This window comes from Mustela erminea, chromosome 6 (genome assembly GCF_009829155.1).
Source record: "Mustela erminea isolate mMusErm1 chromosome 6, mMusErm1.Pri, whole genome shotgun sequence".
Lineage (NCBI taxonomy): Eukaryota > Metazoa > Chordata > Mammalia > Carnivora > Mustelidae > Mustela > Mustela erminea.
Window position 1 is genome coordinate 14,602,658 of NC_045619.1, and position 15,099 is coordinate 14,617,756.

General features: G+C 48.3%; 1 protein-coding gene across 3 annotated transcripts in view; it reads right to left on the reverse strand.

Moving 5' to 3' along the window:
* BTBD11 (BTB domain containing 11) overlaps positions 1-15,099 on the reverse strand; it is a 289,817-nt gene that overhangs the window by 77,610 nt on the left and 197,108 nt on the right. The window lies entirely within an intron of this gene.

Consider the following 15,099-nt stretch of genomic DNA (forward strand, 5'->3'; position numbering starts at 1 on the left):
CTGAGACAATGCCCAAGGCTCAGCTATACACTTTGCAATCTCATACATTTGTGCCAACTTCCTGTTTCTTCCAATGATCATTATCTACTCTGTCCTTCCATTAGGATTAACGGGTTGGTGGGGAAGCTTCTGAAGGAATTCCAATTTAATTCATCTAGGATGGGGCTGGATATTGGTAGTTTTTAAAACCTCCCACGTATGAATTTAGTGTGAATCAGAATTAGGAGGGCTTGTTAACATACAGATGGCGGGGCCCCAGTCCCAGATGGTCTGAGTCTATGGGAAAGGTGGACAAGAATCTGCATTTCTCATGAGTTGTGCTGATGCTGCCGGCCTGGGGCTGCTCTCAGAACTTCCGTCCTAAAGCACTGTATGGGTAGAGGGCCTGGGCATCCCGTGTGTGTGTGTGTGTGTGTGTGTGTGTGTGTGTGTGTTTGAAATGCTGACCCCTCAGGGTGCCTGGGTGGCTCAGTGGGTTAAAGCCTCTGCCTTCGGCTCAGGCCCTGATCCCAGGGTCCTGGGATTGAGCCCCACTTTGGGCTCTCTGCTCCGCAGGGAGCCTGCTTCCTCCTCTCTCTCTGTCTGCCTCTCTACCTACCTGTGATCTCTGTCTGTCAAATAAATAAATAAAAATCTTAAAAAAAAAAAAAATGCTGACCTCTGACCTTGTCTCCAGAGATGCTGATTGTGTCAGGTCCGTGAATATAATTTTAAGAAGCGGGCCCTAGGATACTGATTTAAATAGACCAAGGAACACACTTTGAGAAATGCACTGTGTAGACCAAAAACGCTTCCAAGATTTAGCAGAGCCCCTGCCAGGGTGAGGCAAGTGGGGTGCCTCGGGTGCAAAACTGAAGGAGGCCAGATCACGCAAATGTGTCCTAGGCACCTCTCCTGCCTCACCTTGACCCCAGTGCCACCATTCCATCCAGCATGGCTGCTGTGGGGTGGACCGAGGGTGGCTTGACCAGGCAGCAGCAACCCCCTCCCCACAGTATGCAGCCGTCACAAGCTCCCCACCAAGTTTTTAGCGGTGAGTTCTGGTCTGCCTAGAGAGTGAGCTGTTTCTCCAATGTTAATATTCAATAGCTAAATAAACCTTTTACATTCATCTCAATTAATCTCACTCATGATCTCCTCTAAATGCTTGGGACCAACACACGAGCTACTTACGGTTATGCCTATTTTCTAGATCAGGAGAATGAAGTTTACTGAGGTTAAGTGGCATGTCTGGATCACAAGGTTAGCAAGGACGAGAGCTGGGAGTCGGACCCAAGATGTCTGAGTACATAGGTCACGTGCCATAACCCCATGTGATCCCGACATTCCCTTGTCTAACTTCCCAGCATGCCTCTGTTACCAGCATGCAGCTGTTACCCCCCCAGCAGAACCTGCTGATCTGGTCACAGACCTTTGCAGGCACCCCATTTTCATTCCTGGCCACGCAGCTCAGTCCCCTGTCTGTAAGGCCTCCAGCCCTTTAAAAATCCACATCCCACTTCACCTTCAAAACACAGTGCAAATCCTACCTTACCCTAAACGTTTCTCCTGGTGTGGACCCCTCCCACGGCGGACCCCACTCCACTGGCTTTTACCCACCGGCCTTGCTGATGCCCCAGTAGAATGGAAAATCCATCGGAGCAGGGACCCGGATCTGCTAGGTTCACTGATTTGCCCCAACCCCTGGACAGGCCTGGCAGGCTGGAAACACTTGATAAATATTTGTTCACAAGACTCAGATTTACCCATTTCCTACTAGGTGAAATGGATGCAATTGAGTTTTGTGGCCCCTTGGACCTGTAGGGCAGCCTCCCAGGGAATTTCTGGCCAAGTCAGCCTGCTGCTTGGGCTGTCTTCCTCATTCTCTCATTCTCTCCATCACCTAAACTGAATCAGGCACTCAATAAACACACACTGACTTGAAATTGAATTGGATTCTACTGTCTCAGGTGAGCAAGACTTATTTTTGTCACCATGTCTCCATCACCTAGAAACCAGCCCCGAGCGCTTGGGAGAACTCTCCTCTGGGAGAACTCTCCTCGTCAGAGGCCGCTCCTGCCATAACGTCCTGCCTTTCCTTTTGCCCAGTGCCCCTGGAGCGCGGCCCCCAGCTCCCAGTCCCTGGGGGGTTGTGTCTCTCCCACGCAAGGCCCCTCGGCCGCTGCCTCTTCCCGAAGTGCTGAAGCCCAGGGCGTGCTACCAGCTGAGGGAGACTGAAGAGGAGAGGTTGAGGCCCTGCTGCCTTCAGGTCCACGCCCGAACCAAGACAGCTGGTGAGCACCAGAAAAAGAAACCTCGAGCCCCAGGATTCCAAGCCTCCTCTGGAAATTTCTGTGTACCTGTTCTCCTTTCAACGCCGCCTTCTCTTCATCACCCCGACTTCAATAGTTTATAAGCTCATGAATTCTTTGCCAGCAACTCATTTAAAAATCTTCTTATCTCGTCTACTCAGAGGCGGGGAGAAAGTGTTATTGGTGATGTTTCTTTGGGAGGCGTTGGAGATGGGAAAGAATTCTAGGGCCTTGAGCTAGTGGGGCGGGGGGAGAAAGCAGAAGGAGAAAGACGGCCTTCTCCTTAGGTATTTTTAAAGGGAACAATATTCCACTGGCTACTGACTTTGTTCTGAAGTTGTCCTCAGTGACTAACACCTAGAGGACGCTTGGGAAGCCCATGGCTTCGTGAAGTGGTTCTGAGACTGTGCTCAAGACCAGAACCCCACATGTGTGTGTGTGTGTGTGTGGGGTGTGTGTGTGTATGTGGGTGTGTCAAAATTCCCAAGGCCTTGGGCTACCCCCAGAGTTTTGGTTCAAATCTGGGGTGGGGCCTGGGCATGTGCATTTGAGATTAGGTCCTCTGGGAATCCCGGAGCAAGCTGTGGTTGAGAACCCCAACTGGGTGGCCTGAGGTGAACAGAAAGGGGGACACGGTCCACTCTTTCAGGGCAGTGGCCGTCGAAATCTTTACTGTGGTGTTCAAACAGGAGGTCTCTGGGTCTCCAGAAGGGAACCAGGGATTTCACAAGGGAAGGGGCCAGGGGTTCCAGAAAGGAAGAGCAAAGTCTAGGTGGGTTTCTTGCAGAGTCAAGAGAGCAAGTCAGCTCAGGAAGCTCGTTGGGCCCAGATTCCAGGGATGAAAAACATACATGAGTGGGGTCTTCCTGAAACAATGAAGGGAAAGTGGGTGAGGGACGGTGACCACTCAGAATTGAAAGGGAGTTCGGTTGGGGAGGGGCTGGATAATATGGAGGATGCTATGGTATGTTTAGGACTCTGCGGAACAGGATTCTAGTCCTGAACCTGCCAAGAGCTCACAGTAGGACCCTGGTCTTGGATCAGATGGTCTGTTTCAGGGGTCAGCAAACCTATTCTGTAAAGGGCCGGATAGTAAATATAGGTTTCATGGGCCGTCTAGTCTCTCACTCAACTACTGACCTCTGCTGTGATAGTGGGAACGCAGTCCCAGAGAATATGTACAGGAAAGAACCTTGCCGTGTTCCAAGGAAACCTTATTCACAAAATCACAACGGGTCATAGGTGGCTGACCCTGGGTCTTTCTGGTTCCTTCTTCCTCTAAAATTCTTTGAGGGTATAGACAGGCGGCTTCCTGGGGGCTCAGGAAGAAGCCCTGAGACGGGAAGATACAAATAAAGGTCCTAGGAATGGGGACAAATAGCTTTGGAGAGATTTGAAAACAGGACCTTCCCACAAAGAGGTCGTGTTTGCATCTGGGGAATACTGAGCCACAGGCATGCCCAGAGGAAGTACCTCAAGATTTAAAGCCAAACCTGGCCATGGGTGTGTAACCGATGAAATGTTATCTGTTACCATCACTCATTCATCTCACAATCCGTTAGGGAGCATGCATGTTGTAGGCACACTTTCAGGACCGGGAGAGAGAGAATAGGACTTATCAAATCCTTGTTCTCACAGAACTAACAGTCAAACAGGGACAGAGATAAGGAACACATAAACCAATAAGTAATAAAGCAATTACACACACCATGGTCAGAGTCAGGGTGCTGGGATAGAGAATACACCAGGCTGAGGTAGGGTGGTGGAATGGCCTCTCTAAGAAGGTAACAAAACCTCAAAGATGTGAAGGAATGGGCCATATGTGAATGTTTGTGTAGAGAGACGCATGCTCCAGGTAGCAGTAACAGACTATGCAAAGGTCCTGAGGCAGAAAAATCCTTTGCAACTCACCAAGGGCTTTCATGGGCATCATCTCCTATTTTGGCCCTCCAGGGCAGCTGGGGCGGCCAGGACACAAGCGTGGAAGGGTCACTGTGGCAGGCTGAATAACAGCTCCCAAAGACATCAAGTCCTATTCCCTGCAACCTGTGAATGTTGATGGCAAAAGAGACTCTGCCCTTGTAATTCAGTTAAGATCTTGGGAAGGGAAGATTAACCTGGATTATCCACGGCCCTAAATGCAGTCACAAGGGGAGGTGTAAGGAGAGAGTAGGGGACATGAGGACAGAAGGAAGTAGCTGGATGAATGCAGCAAAGGGGCTGTGAGCTGAGAGATGCAGGTGCCTCCAGAAGCTACAAAAGGCAAAGGGATTCTCCCCTGGAGCCTCCAGAAGGAACCAGCCCTGCTGAACACCTTCCCTTTAGGCCAGTGAAACTGATTTCATACTTCTGGACTCCTGCACTGTAAGATGATACTTTTGTATTATTTTAAGTCTTCGCATTGGTGGCAACTTTTTTTTTTTTTTTTTAACAGCAGCCATAGGAAATGAACACAGAAGGTTATCGCCAGGATTGACTGGGATGGTGTACGTGGCCTGGCCCCCGGTCCCCGTTCCACAGGTGGCAGCTGTGCTCGTCAGCACCACCGGCTTGGTTTTCAGCATCACTCAAGTGTTCTCTCCACTGGTGGAGGAAAAGCCTGGCTACGCAGAACACCATTCTTGTCTTCTCTCTTTAAACCAAAGCAAACCCCTGCAGTTGCTATGCCTTTCCTTTATAAATTGTCTGGCCTTGACTTCACATCTCTGTTATTTGTTAAGCCTCAGACTGGAGAGAAATTTAGATGTTTGGCTGTGGGTTAGGATGCTCCTAATTCTAGAGATACAGAGAGTGAAGGAGAGCAGCAACATTGATAGCAGACAGTACCCAAGGCTGGTTTCCATAGCAATAGTCACTGTAATCGCACTGTATTTGCGGGCACCAGAGCTAAGCAGATGCAGAGGTCAGAGGTGGCTTGCTTACTATAGTGACGGCCCTCTTGTCCAGAGGAGAGTCACGCTGCCCTCGAGCATGGTTCCCACAGAAGGGCCTGGGGTCAGAGAAGCCAAGGGGCGTGCTTGAGGTCAGTGCTTCTAGAACATGAATGTGCACAGGAATTGCCTGGGACCTTGTGACAATGTGGGTTTTGGATTCAGGGCCTGAGATTTTACATTTGTATGTAACAAGCTTCCAGGCCGTATCTGGACCACAGTTTTCAGTAACCAGACCCTAGAGCGGTATTAGGACTCAAGCCAGAAACCAGGGAGGGTGAGTTCTCTTATGTGTAAAGAGGAGAAAGCGAGTCCAGGAGTGACACAGTTACAAGAGGGCGTAGAGGCCCAGGACACAACGGAAGGGAAGGAGGAGCTCATTTGGATCCGGAGCTGCGGAGGCTCTTGTGAACCTAGGTCGTGAGTTTGTGCCAAGCCACAAGAGAGGCTGGGACAGCAGGTGTCTGGTGATTGCAGCTTTGATCCTGGGAGTCGGGTTCTGCCCCCCTGCCAGGCTTCTCCTTTAGTCTCCCTGCAATCTTAGGAAACAGACACTTTCTGCCCCAGGGGAGTGTGTTCTGACCCAAGCACCCACTCCATTGTCAAAAAAGGTATTTGGTATTCGTGATGGTGTTTACCATCATCCTGGAATGTAAGTACACCTTCTAATGGCTGATTTTATCTGTCCACTTGGCTAGACCACAGTACCCAGACGGGTGGTCAAACGCTAGTCTGGATGTTGCTGGGAAGGTATGTTTCAAGAGATTAGCATTTAGATCAGGGGACTCTGAGTAAAGCAGATTATCCTCCGTCAGGACGGTGGGTGTCATCCGATCAGACCCAGGCCTTAGGAGCTGCAAAGACCAGAGGGTTCTGCCCCCCTTGGCCTTCAGACCTATGCTGGGAAATCAGCCTGGTAACCCCCAGTTTCTGTGTGGACTGGGCCCCCTCATCGTCACGCACGATCGCCGGGGCGGGGAGGAGGCCTGGGGGCTGGGTCCCTCCGAAGACCACTTCCAGCATCCTGAGGGCCTGAACACTGCGTGGGGACGGTGAAACAGAGGCCTCACGGGTGGGCTCAAAGCTTTTAGGGCAGAACAAGACATTTTGTACTAATAGGACCAATCTTTTGGGTGTGAAAGGCAGCCCCACGAATAGGCGATTCTATAAACTTCCCAAAATGGGGCGAGGGCCAAGGGGTGCTGGGTGGGAAGGGGACTTCTGCTCATAGTGCCAGCATATGCCCTATTAGATGCTCCCTCTAGGCGGAACAAATACGATATACCATACCGAGGACTAACCGTCTCCTCCCTCCGCCTTTGCCCCGACTTCACCTCCCCGCCCATCCTGGGGAAGAAGGTTCCTCTTCCACCTGCCCTCCCTCTGCTCTCCTGGGGACGAGGCTCCAGCACGGACCTGCCTGCCCCTTATCTCAGCCCCTGCTCCTTTGCCCGTGGCCACCCCCATCTAAGCACCCCACGTGCTCCCGTCTCCCAGTCAGAACAGGATAGGAGCCCCAACGATGGAGAGCGAGAAGTCACAGCTCTCCAGGGATTGAAAAATCTCCCCCTGGGGAACTGGTTAAAAGGCACATTCCTGTGTTCCCCCCAGCTTGCTGGGTACATGGGTCTCCTGGGGCTGGTGTCACAAGGTACTACATACTTGGCGGCTTAAACAACAGAAGTGTGTTCTCGCACAGTGCTGGAGGCCAGAAGTCCCAGATCAAGGCAGCAGCAGGACCGTACTCCCTCCAGAGGCACGAGGACAGAGCTCATTGGAAGAGTCCAGCTTTTGGGGGCTGCCAACATTCCTTGGCTAGGGCTGGGGCTCCCTCTTTTCCTCTCTGCCTCTGTCTTTATATCTCCTGGTCCTCGCCTGTGTCAAATCTCTCTCTCTCCTCTAAAGATGGGACTTAGGACCAGCATTAGGACCCTTAACTAAAATCACACCTGCAAAGACCCTTTTTCTTTGTAAACTGTAGGCTGCAGAGATCAGGACCTAGTATCCTCTGGGGCCATTACTGAAACAGTTACCCTGGGTAGATCCGCACCTTGTTCATTCCCTGCAGGGTTTCTGATGCCCAGCGCAGCGGAGCCCCTCACTAGAGAATGCCAGCTCCGAGCTGCAGGGTGCTTGGAAGCCCCGAGGTCCTTCCTTGCACACCACTCAGGGATCCAAAGACCAGCCTGTCCCTCTCCTCTCTGGGCTGCTGGCTGCACCCCAGCCAGGCCTGGCTTAGGGGCACAGAGCCTCTGCGGTGGGAACCTGATCTCGAGTGGGTGGAATGATGATGGGGCCTGGGATATAAATGGCCCTGGGAGGGAAGCCGGGGCTTCAGAAGTGGGGAAGCCACAGGCTCCGTTTGAGGCCGCCACAGAACCTTCCTTAGCAGGCTGGGCACCGAAGATCCACATTTGGGAGGCGGCGAGGGCTGCCCAGCCTCACATCCCTGGGAACAGGGGCTCCAGGAACCTTAAAAGGGCGGGGCCTGGGCTGGTGCAGGCTGAGAGGCAGAGGCCAGCAAGGGTCTGCAGGGGTCAGCTGGGCTTGACCCTGCTTCCAAAAGGATTATCATAAAAGTCTGCAAAAGGCAGCACACAGCCTTACAAAGGAAACCTGCTGCTGGTGTGGTGCTGGTGTGGTGGGAAGGGCACGCACTCTAATGACAGAAGGCCCAACATTTGAGTCGGTGACTTGCTAGCTGCGGGTGGGACTTGGGCAAGTTGCTTCACTTCTCTGTGCTTCAGCTTCCTTCCATGTAAAATGGGAGAAATAGGCTACTGCACAGGATTGTTGTGAAGATTAAGACAGTCTCTGTAAGGTGCTTAGCACACAGTAACTGCTCAACAAAGCCAGCTGCCATCAAGCATTTGTCTTTTATTAGTTCGCTTGATAATGACAAGAACCATAAAGTACTATTCTTATCTTCATCCCACGGATAGTGAAACACAGGCACAGAGAGGTTAGACAACTTGCCTAAAGGTACACAGTTATAAGGAGCAGTATTGGGATCTACACGTAGGCACTAAGACCCAGAGCCAGGGCTAGTAGCCAGGCATTCTCTCATTTCCAGGCAAAAGAAAGAGCACGTGCAAAGGCCCAGAGGCAGGGGAGGCATAGTGCTTTGGGGGAATTCGGCTTGATGAGGTTAGAGCTCAGGTGGAGGAGAGAGCTCAGGGGAGGAGGTGGACTGGTAGGATAACACTGGAGAGAGACAGGGGAAACACCATATAGGACCCATTCCTTCTAGAATAAAAGCATAAACTCCTAATACTCTAATTTATCCTCAGTTAGGACTGCAGTGGAAAAACACAAAGTCAGAAAAGCATTTGAAAAGAAATATCAAGAAAGGACTGACGGGGTGCCTGGGTGCTGCCATGGGTTAAGCATCCGTCTCTTGATTTTGGCTCAGGACCTGGTCTCAGAGTTGTGGGATCAGGCTCCATGCTCAGCAGGGAGTCTGCTCGAGATTCTAGCTCTCCTTTTCACTCTGGTTCCCTCCCACCCCCGCTCACACCCTCTTTCTTAATAAATATCTTTTAAAAAAAATGGATTGGCCAAAATACCTCTGAAAATGCAAAACAAAAGGTTCACTGTAACTGTTTACAAAGTTAATGGAGAATATTTTTATACTCTGGCAGAGAGGACTGGGTATCTCTCTGTACGCGTTTTCCTCTTTTTCCTTAGTAATAAAACCCCCAATTGTTAGCTGGGCTCATGACTACCTAGTACACATTTTTCAGCCTCCCTTGTTGCTAGGAGACTGGTTCTTACAATGATATATGCAGAAGTTTCTTGTGAGACTTCTAGGAAGGGTCCATAAAAGGCCCAACTTTCTCTGGTCTTCTTCCATTCTGCTGGCAAAAATGTAGATGTGATGGCTGGTGTAAAAGCAGCCACATTGGACAAGGAGGTGGAAGCCACATGTTGATGATGATAGAGCAGAAGGACTTGGATTTCTGACAATTGCTTCAGTGGCCATACCTCACCTGGATTCTTACTTCCAGACTCTGTTTATATGAGACATAAGCTTCTATCTGGTTTAAACACCTGCTGTTTGGGTTTTCCATCATTCAGAGCCAAATCTAATTCTAACTGACACTAATATCACTTCCTGTAATGTTTAAGTTAAATCTGTATTTTTCCATAATTGTGTCATCATGGATTTGAATTCGTTTTCCCTTTACAAAAAAGAGGTGAAAACCTTCCCTTTTAATACTTATCCTCTAAGACTGCAAACTTGGAAACTTGAGACTGTATTTGTTCCTTGAAGCTACATGTATTAAAATATTTGTTACAATGAATTGCTTGTTCATTTAAAGGTGTAAACTATGTCACCAGAAGTTAAGTTGATTTATCGACTTTGTGAAAATACACTGACAATGGCCTTGAGCTCATCATAATTAACCTAACTAATAAAAATAACAACACAGATGCTCTTGAAATCAGAAACATATCTGCAAGTCTTGATCCTTGCAGAAGTTATCCTGCAAGGAAACATGATCTATTTAAAATTAATAAATCAATTTCATTTAATTTCAGCTCTTCTCACCAGCTTTGTTGAGATGTTATTGACATGTAACATTGTGTAAATGTAAGGTGTAAGGCATGATGATTTGATACACTTAGAAACTCCAAAATGATTACTAGGGTAGGATTAGTTCACACATCCATCCCCTCCCAGCAAATTATTCTTTCTTTTCTGTGGTGAGAACATTTTAGATCTATTCTCTTACCAACGTTCAAGTGTAGAAGATAGTATGGTTAACTATAGTCACTATGTTGCCCATTACTAGATCTCCAGAATTTATTCATCTTCTAGTGGAAGTTGGTACCCTTTGATTAACCAACCTCTCCCCAACTCCCCTGTCCCCGAGCCCCTGGCAACCACTGCTCTACTCTCTGTTTCTGTCAGCTCAGCTGTGTTAGATTGTACCTATATGTGAGATCATATAGTATTTCTCTCTCTGTGTCTGTCCTCAAGGTCCATCCATGTTGTAAATGGCAGGGTTTTTATTATTTTCTCATGACTGAATAATATTCCATTAACAGATCAATCTTAAAACACCATCTCTTTCCTCCCTACCAAAAAAGGGGCTAAAAGGCGAGACTGAACATGGTCTAGGAGTATCCCCCTATGCTGTCCTTGGTGTTCATACCACTGGGCTGTGGCTTTAAGGAAATGATATTCTTGTTCTCTTATAAGAAACCCTTTGAACTCAGGATAGAGCTGGTGTGGCCAAGCAGCTGAAAGTCTAATTACATTCAGTTTTAGTTAATTTAACTTTAAATAGTCACGTGTGGCTAGCAGCTGCCCTACTGAGTAGGGTCTTCAGGTCTGTATAATTGCAGACAGGAATCCTGGTAGAATGCTAGTGGAAAGAAGGCTACATACAGGAGACATTAGGTAACCTAAGTTTTTTTTTTTTTTAATATTTTACTTATTTATTTGACACAGAGTGATCACAAGTAGGCAGAGAGAGAGAGGAGGAAGCAGGCTCCCTGCTGAGCAGAGAGCCTGATGCGGGACTCAATCCCAGGACTCTGAGATCATGACCTGAGCTGAAGGCAGAGGCTTAACCCATGGAGCCACCCAGGAGCCCCAGGCAACGTAAGTTTTGATCCAGTTTTTCCATGAGAACAGTGTGGCATCGACTAAGTCACTGAACATTGATAGAATGCTCTGAATGATAGAAAACCCGGTTATTTATCTGGGAAGGAAGGAAGGAAGCTAGGCCAAATGAACTCTAAGATCTGCAGGAAGTAGGAAAAGGCCATGATTTCATACTTGTCTTTTGGGGCAGGGTGGGGGGCACTTTACATAATGAATGCTATTGTTTACAGATGTGGCCACGGGACTCAAAAAGACCCTGACCTGAGCAGAGTCACTAATTTCCCTAGGTGTAACCCTAGACAGTGTTATAGATTGTTCTTATTTTAAAGATTTTATTTGTTTACTTGAGAGAGAGAGAGAGTGCTCACACGTGAGCTCACCAGCATGCAAGCAAGACAGAAAAGGGACAGGCAGAGGTAAAGGGAGGGGAATCTGAAGCAGATTTTCCTGGACTTGGGGCTGATCTGACAACCCAGAGATCACGACCTGAGCCGAAACCAAGCATCCGACGCTTAACCAACCGAGCCTCCCAAGGGCTCCTAGATTGATTTAAAAAACTCCCCAGGTGACTCAGATCATCAGAAAGATCTAAGAGGATTAGCCCAGGCTAGAACTTGCTAAAAGTCAGAAATGATCCTCCTGTGAACAGTTTTTTTGGTAAAAATTATGTTGTATAACTAAATCATTATTTATACACGATTATTAGATAAGCATCATCTGTCTCAGCGTATACCAAAGCCCCACAAATAACTGGAATAATAAAGTAAAAAAGAGAGTGTTATCATGTAGAATGGGGGGGGGTCCTTTGAAAAGGTAGCCGATGGAAATGGGATAGAATTTTCCAGTAAGAAGAGAACAGAAAAGGGACATGGAGAAAGCAAGCAAAGAAAAGAAAACTTCCTGGAGAGCCTTAAAAATCAAGGAAGAGACGGGGTCAAAACAGAGGCAGTTCTGGTGGTCATACAAAACAACTCTGGTCATGTAGCAGATTTATAGAGCCTCCACATGCATGAGAAGAAAACGTATGTGCAGTTTAATTCTCTAAATGTTACCGATTCTACATTTTGCGGAATCTGGAAGTGAGAGATGACAGAAACTAGAAAGGTAGGTTTAGATTTTAGATTTTAGAAAGGGCTATTTCGTAGGCTGGACTCAGCTACTACCTAGGAAAGGACTCCTTGAAGAGGGCAGTGCTCCAGCGAAAGCCTCTCCAGCTGCACACGCAGAAGATCCAGGGCCGCTCATCCGGGGGTGGCAAGAAGCCTGGGCGTGTCTGCGCCTCACCTGTCACAACCTCTCCAGTCCCCTCAGGAGAGGGGACTGCAGCTTCTCTCTGCAAACCAGCAGGTGAAGGTGTTGAGTCCTAGGGCCAGCCCCAGGGCAGGCAGAGAAATTTCTAGCTCGAGGGACCAAAGCAAACCTCATCCAGGGATGAGCTTGGGCTGGGGAAGGGAGACCCAGGGGGGTCAGGAACAGCACTTCTCGGAGAGGGAGGGGCGCAGGCTGGCAAGCAGGTGAGGATGTCTGCATTTGTCTGGGATGTGGGCGCTGCTTCTGAATGGAAGCTGGGCGCATGGCGAGTGGATGAGGCAACGATGTCACTTAACCCTTAAATCCCTCTCTCACCGGGACAGTGAGGATGGTGCCCAGTGGTCCTTCCTTGCAGGGCCACGGAGAGCACAACCGGTAACACAGGTGTGGAAGTACAATCAGGGGGAAGATATACATTCAGGCATCTCCACGTGCATCAGGCACCTAACACATATAGTCTTAAGTTGTTACCAGTTTAAACATCAGGGTAAGTAACATGCAAATGGAAAGACAAGTCGGTTCACAAACCCCTCACTTTGTCAGGGTCCTATCCATTTCCTTGAAGCCCTCCAGCCCAAACTGTAGCAATACCACAGCCTGCCTGAAGGGGGAGCCCCCGTACACATGCTCACTGCACAGGCTCTGTTCTCATGGTTTTTCTCATCCGTTCCTTACACCTGTTCTCATTCTGCTTCCAGCTTCCCCCTATTCCTCTCTGCTCACCACTGGGGTGCGTCCAAGTTGAAGCTCTGCTTTCCTCAAATCTGACTATACACACCAGTTTCATGCCTTCCACCTTTCTAAGTCTATCCCCCTCTGGTAGCTTCCCAGGATACATCCTTCTTTCCTAGGCATAGACTCTGGGGGGGGGGGGGTGACTCCCCCGAGTGCTACCAGCAGAAACCAGGGCCATGCAAAGGACGAAAAGTAAGTCACCATCTTCTGAAATAGCCACCCTGCAAGCCAAAGCCAAGGACACATCATCACAATGCTTGGGTGTTGACTCCACTGTCCAAATCACTAGAATGGGGAGCCCTGGAAATTATTAACCATGCTTATTTACTTTAGGTTTTCCTCTATGATATCAAGGACAGGGATTTTCATAGTAATAGGTGCTAAGTAAATGTTTGCCAAGTTAAATTGATAGCTATTTCCAAGAGCGCAAGGCTTTGGAGTCAGCTTTGGGCTTTCATCCTGGAGCTGTCTGTTAACTGGGCCAATGACCAAATCCCAGCAAGTCACATGAGCCCCTGGTTCCCATCTGGAAATGGGGTAACATGTGTCCTGCACACCGGCCTGGCACACAGAAGGGGTTTGGTAAATCACGGCTGTTTCTAAACAGTGAAAGGTTGCAACTTAATTAGGAATTGGACTGATTCTAGAAGCCCCAAAGAACAAAAGAAGGAGTAGTGGTGGTACCTTCCGTGAGCAGACTTCAGCTTGACATATGTTAGACCTCAGAGGAGTCTCATCAGTCTGAAGCTGGAAAGGGAAGGAAGCCTCTAGGACTGGTGCCTTGGTTGGGTGAAGTGTCCCGTGGAGAGGCCATTAGGAAGGAGATCTAAACATCCAGTGGGTGCTTGGATTAAAGGCTCCCAGTCCTTCCACACTCTATGAGTCCCACACTCCAAATTTAGCTGATTGGTCACTTATATACAGACTCTTTCTAAATTTGGACGATTGCATTATTTTCATAATAATTTCCTCATTCTAGTTGTTCTCTCCAATCTCTTCACTTACTCGCCAAGATGAATGTGGTAACCTGTAAATCTGGTCGTCTGATAATAGTGTCAATTCTTGGCCTGGCCTCATCCCACATATACTTTCATTGTCTTGTGCTCCCACTTCTTATCTGTCCAGCCCCAGTGTGTTCCGGCCACACCAGATGACCAGTTTTTTTCTGGAACACCCGTGCCTGCTCCCATCTCTCTGCCTCTGCTCTACTCTTGTTTTCTTCCTTCTTTCCACCCTCTCCATCCAATTAAGTCCTAAGAGAGTGATCAAAGGTCACCTCCTCTGAGAAGTGTTCCCCAAGAGCCCCCCATAGGATACAGTTAGCTACTTGTTTCCCTCAACTGCCATATAGCACTTTGCACACAATTCCATGATACCACGTGTAACATATTATTGTTATAATTTATGCCTTTATAACCACCCCAACCACATCGTGAAGGCATGAATTATTCACTTTTGTACCCCCCCCTCAAACTTGCACGTAGTAGCTCTTGCCACCACCGAGATGACATTTTATTTCAGTGTCTTTGTTTGTTTTGTCTCCTCTGTTAGACCAAGAGCTTCATGAGAACAGGGACGTATCCTGTGCTTGGCTGGATCGTCAGTACTTAGTACAGTGCCTCGTTCATAGGTCCTCAACCTTCTTTGAATGAATGCACAACTGTTTATTTGCTTAGCTTAAATTCTAGTGGGTTTCCCACTTCCCTGTGGGTGATGGTTCCCTGGAATGTTTTTATAAGAAGCAAATAAAATTATAAAAATAGCTAACTCTGGTTTATTTTCAGTTGTGTTAAGGGTTGGAATCCACGTAATTAAGATTCAATGAGAACCAGGCTTGGGTAAAAACTATGTTAAAAGTCAGGTCCAGAACCCTGGCCAAGGGCCCAGAATAAATCCCAGTGACCCTCAAAGACTTCAGTAAGAAAGTCAGAAACGAAACATAAACAATGGGCAGGCATTAGGCACACATTCTTCTTGAGTTTAGATGTTCCTTGTACCCCCCTCTGCTGCCACAATGAGACTAGTGATGTGGTGGGGGGGAGGCTGTAAAAGTGTCACTGTCCACAAGACTTCTGGAACAAGGCTGTGCCACAGTTCCAGAACAGGTGAACTCATACACTAACAGGTTTTAAAGTTGCTGAATGGGATTATTCATAGTGCTTTTCCATTGGTCCGTAACAAGGAGAGACTTGGGATATTGCAGTCCAGAAGCTGTATG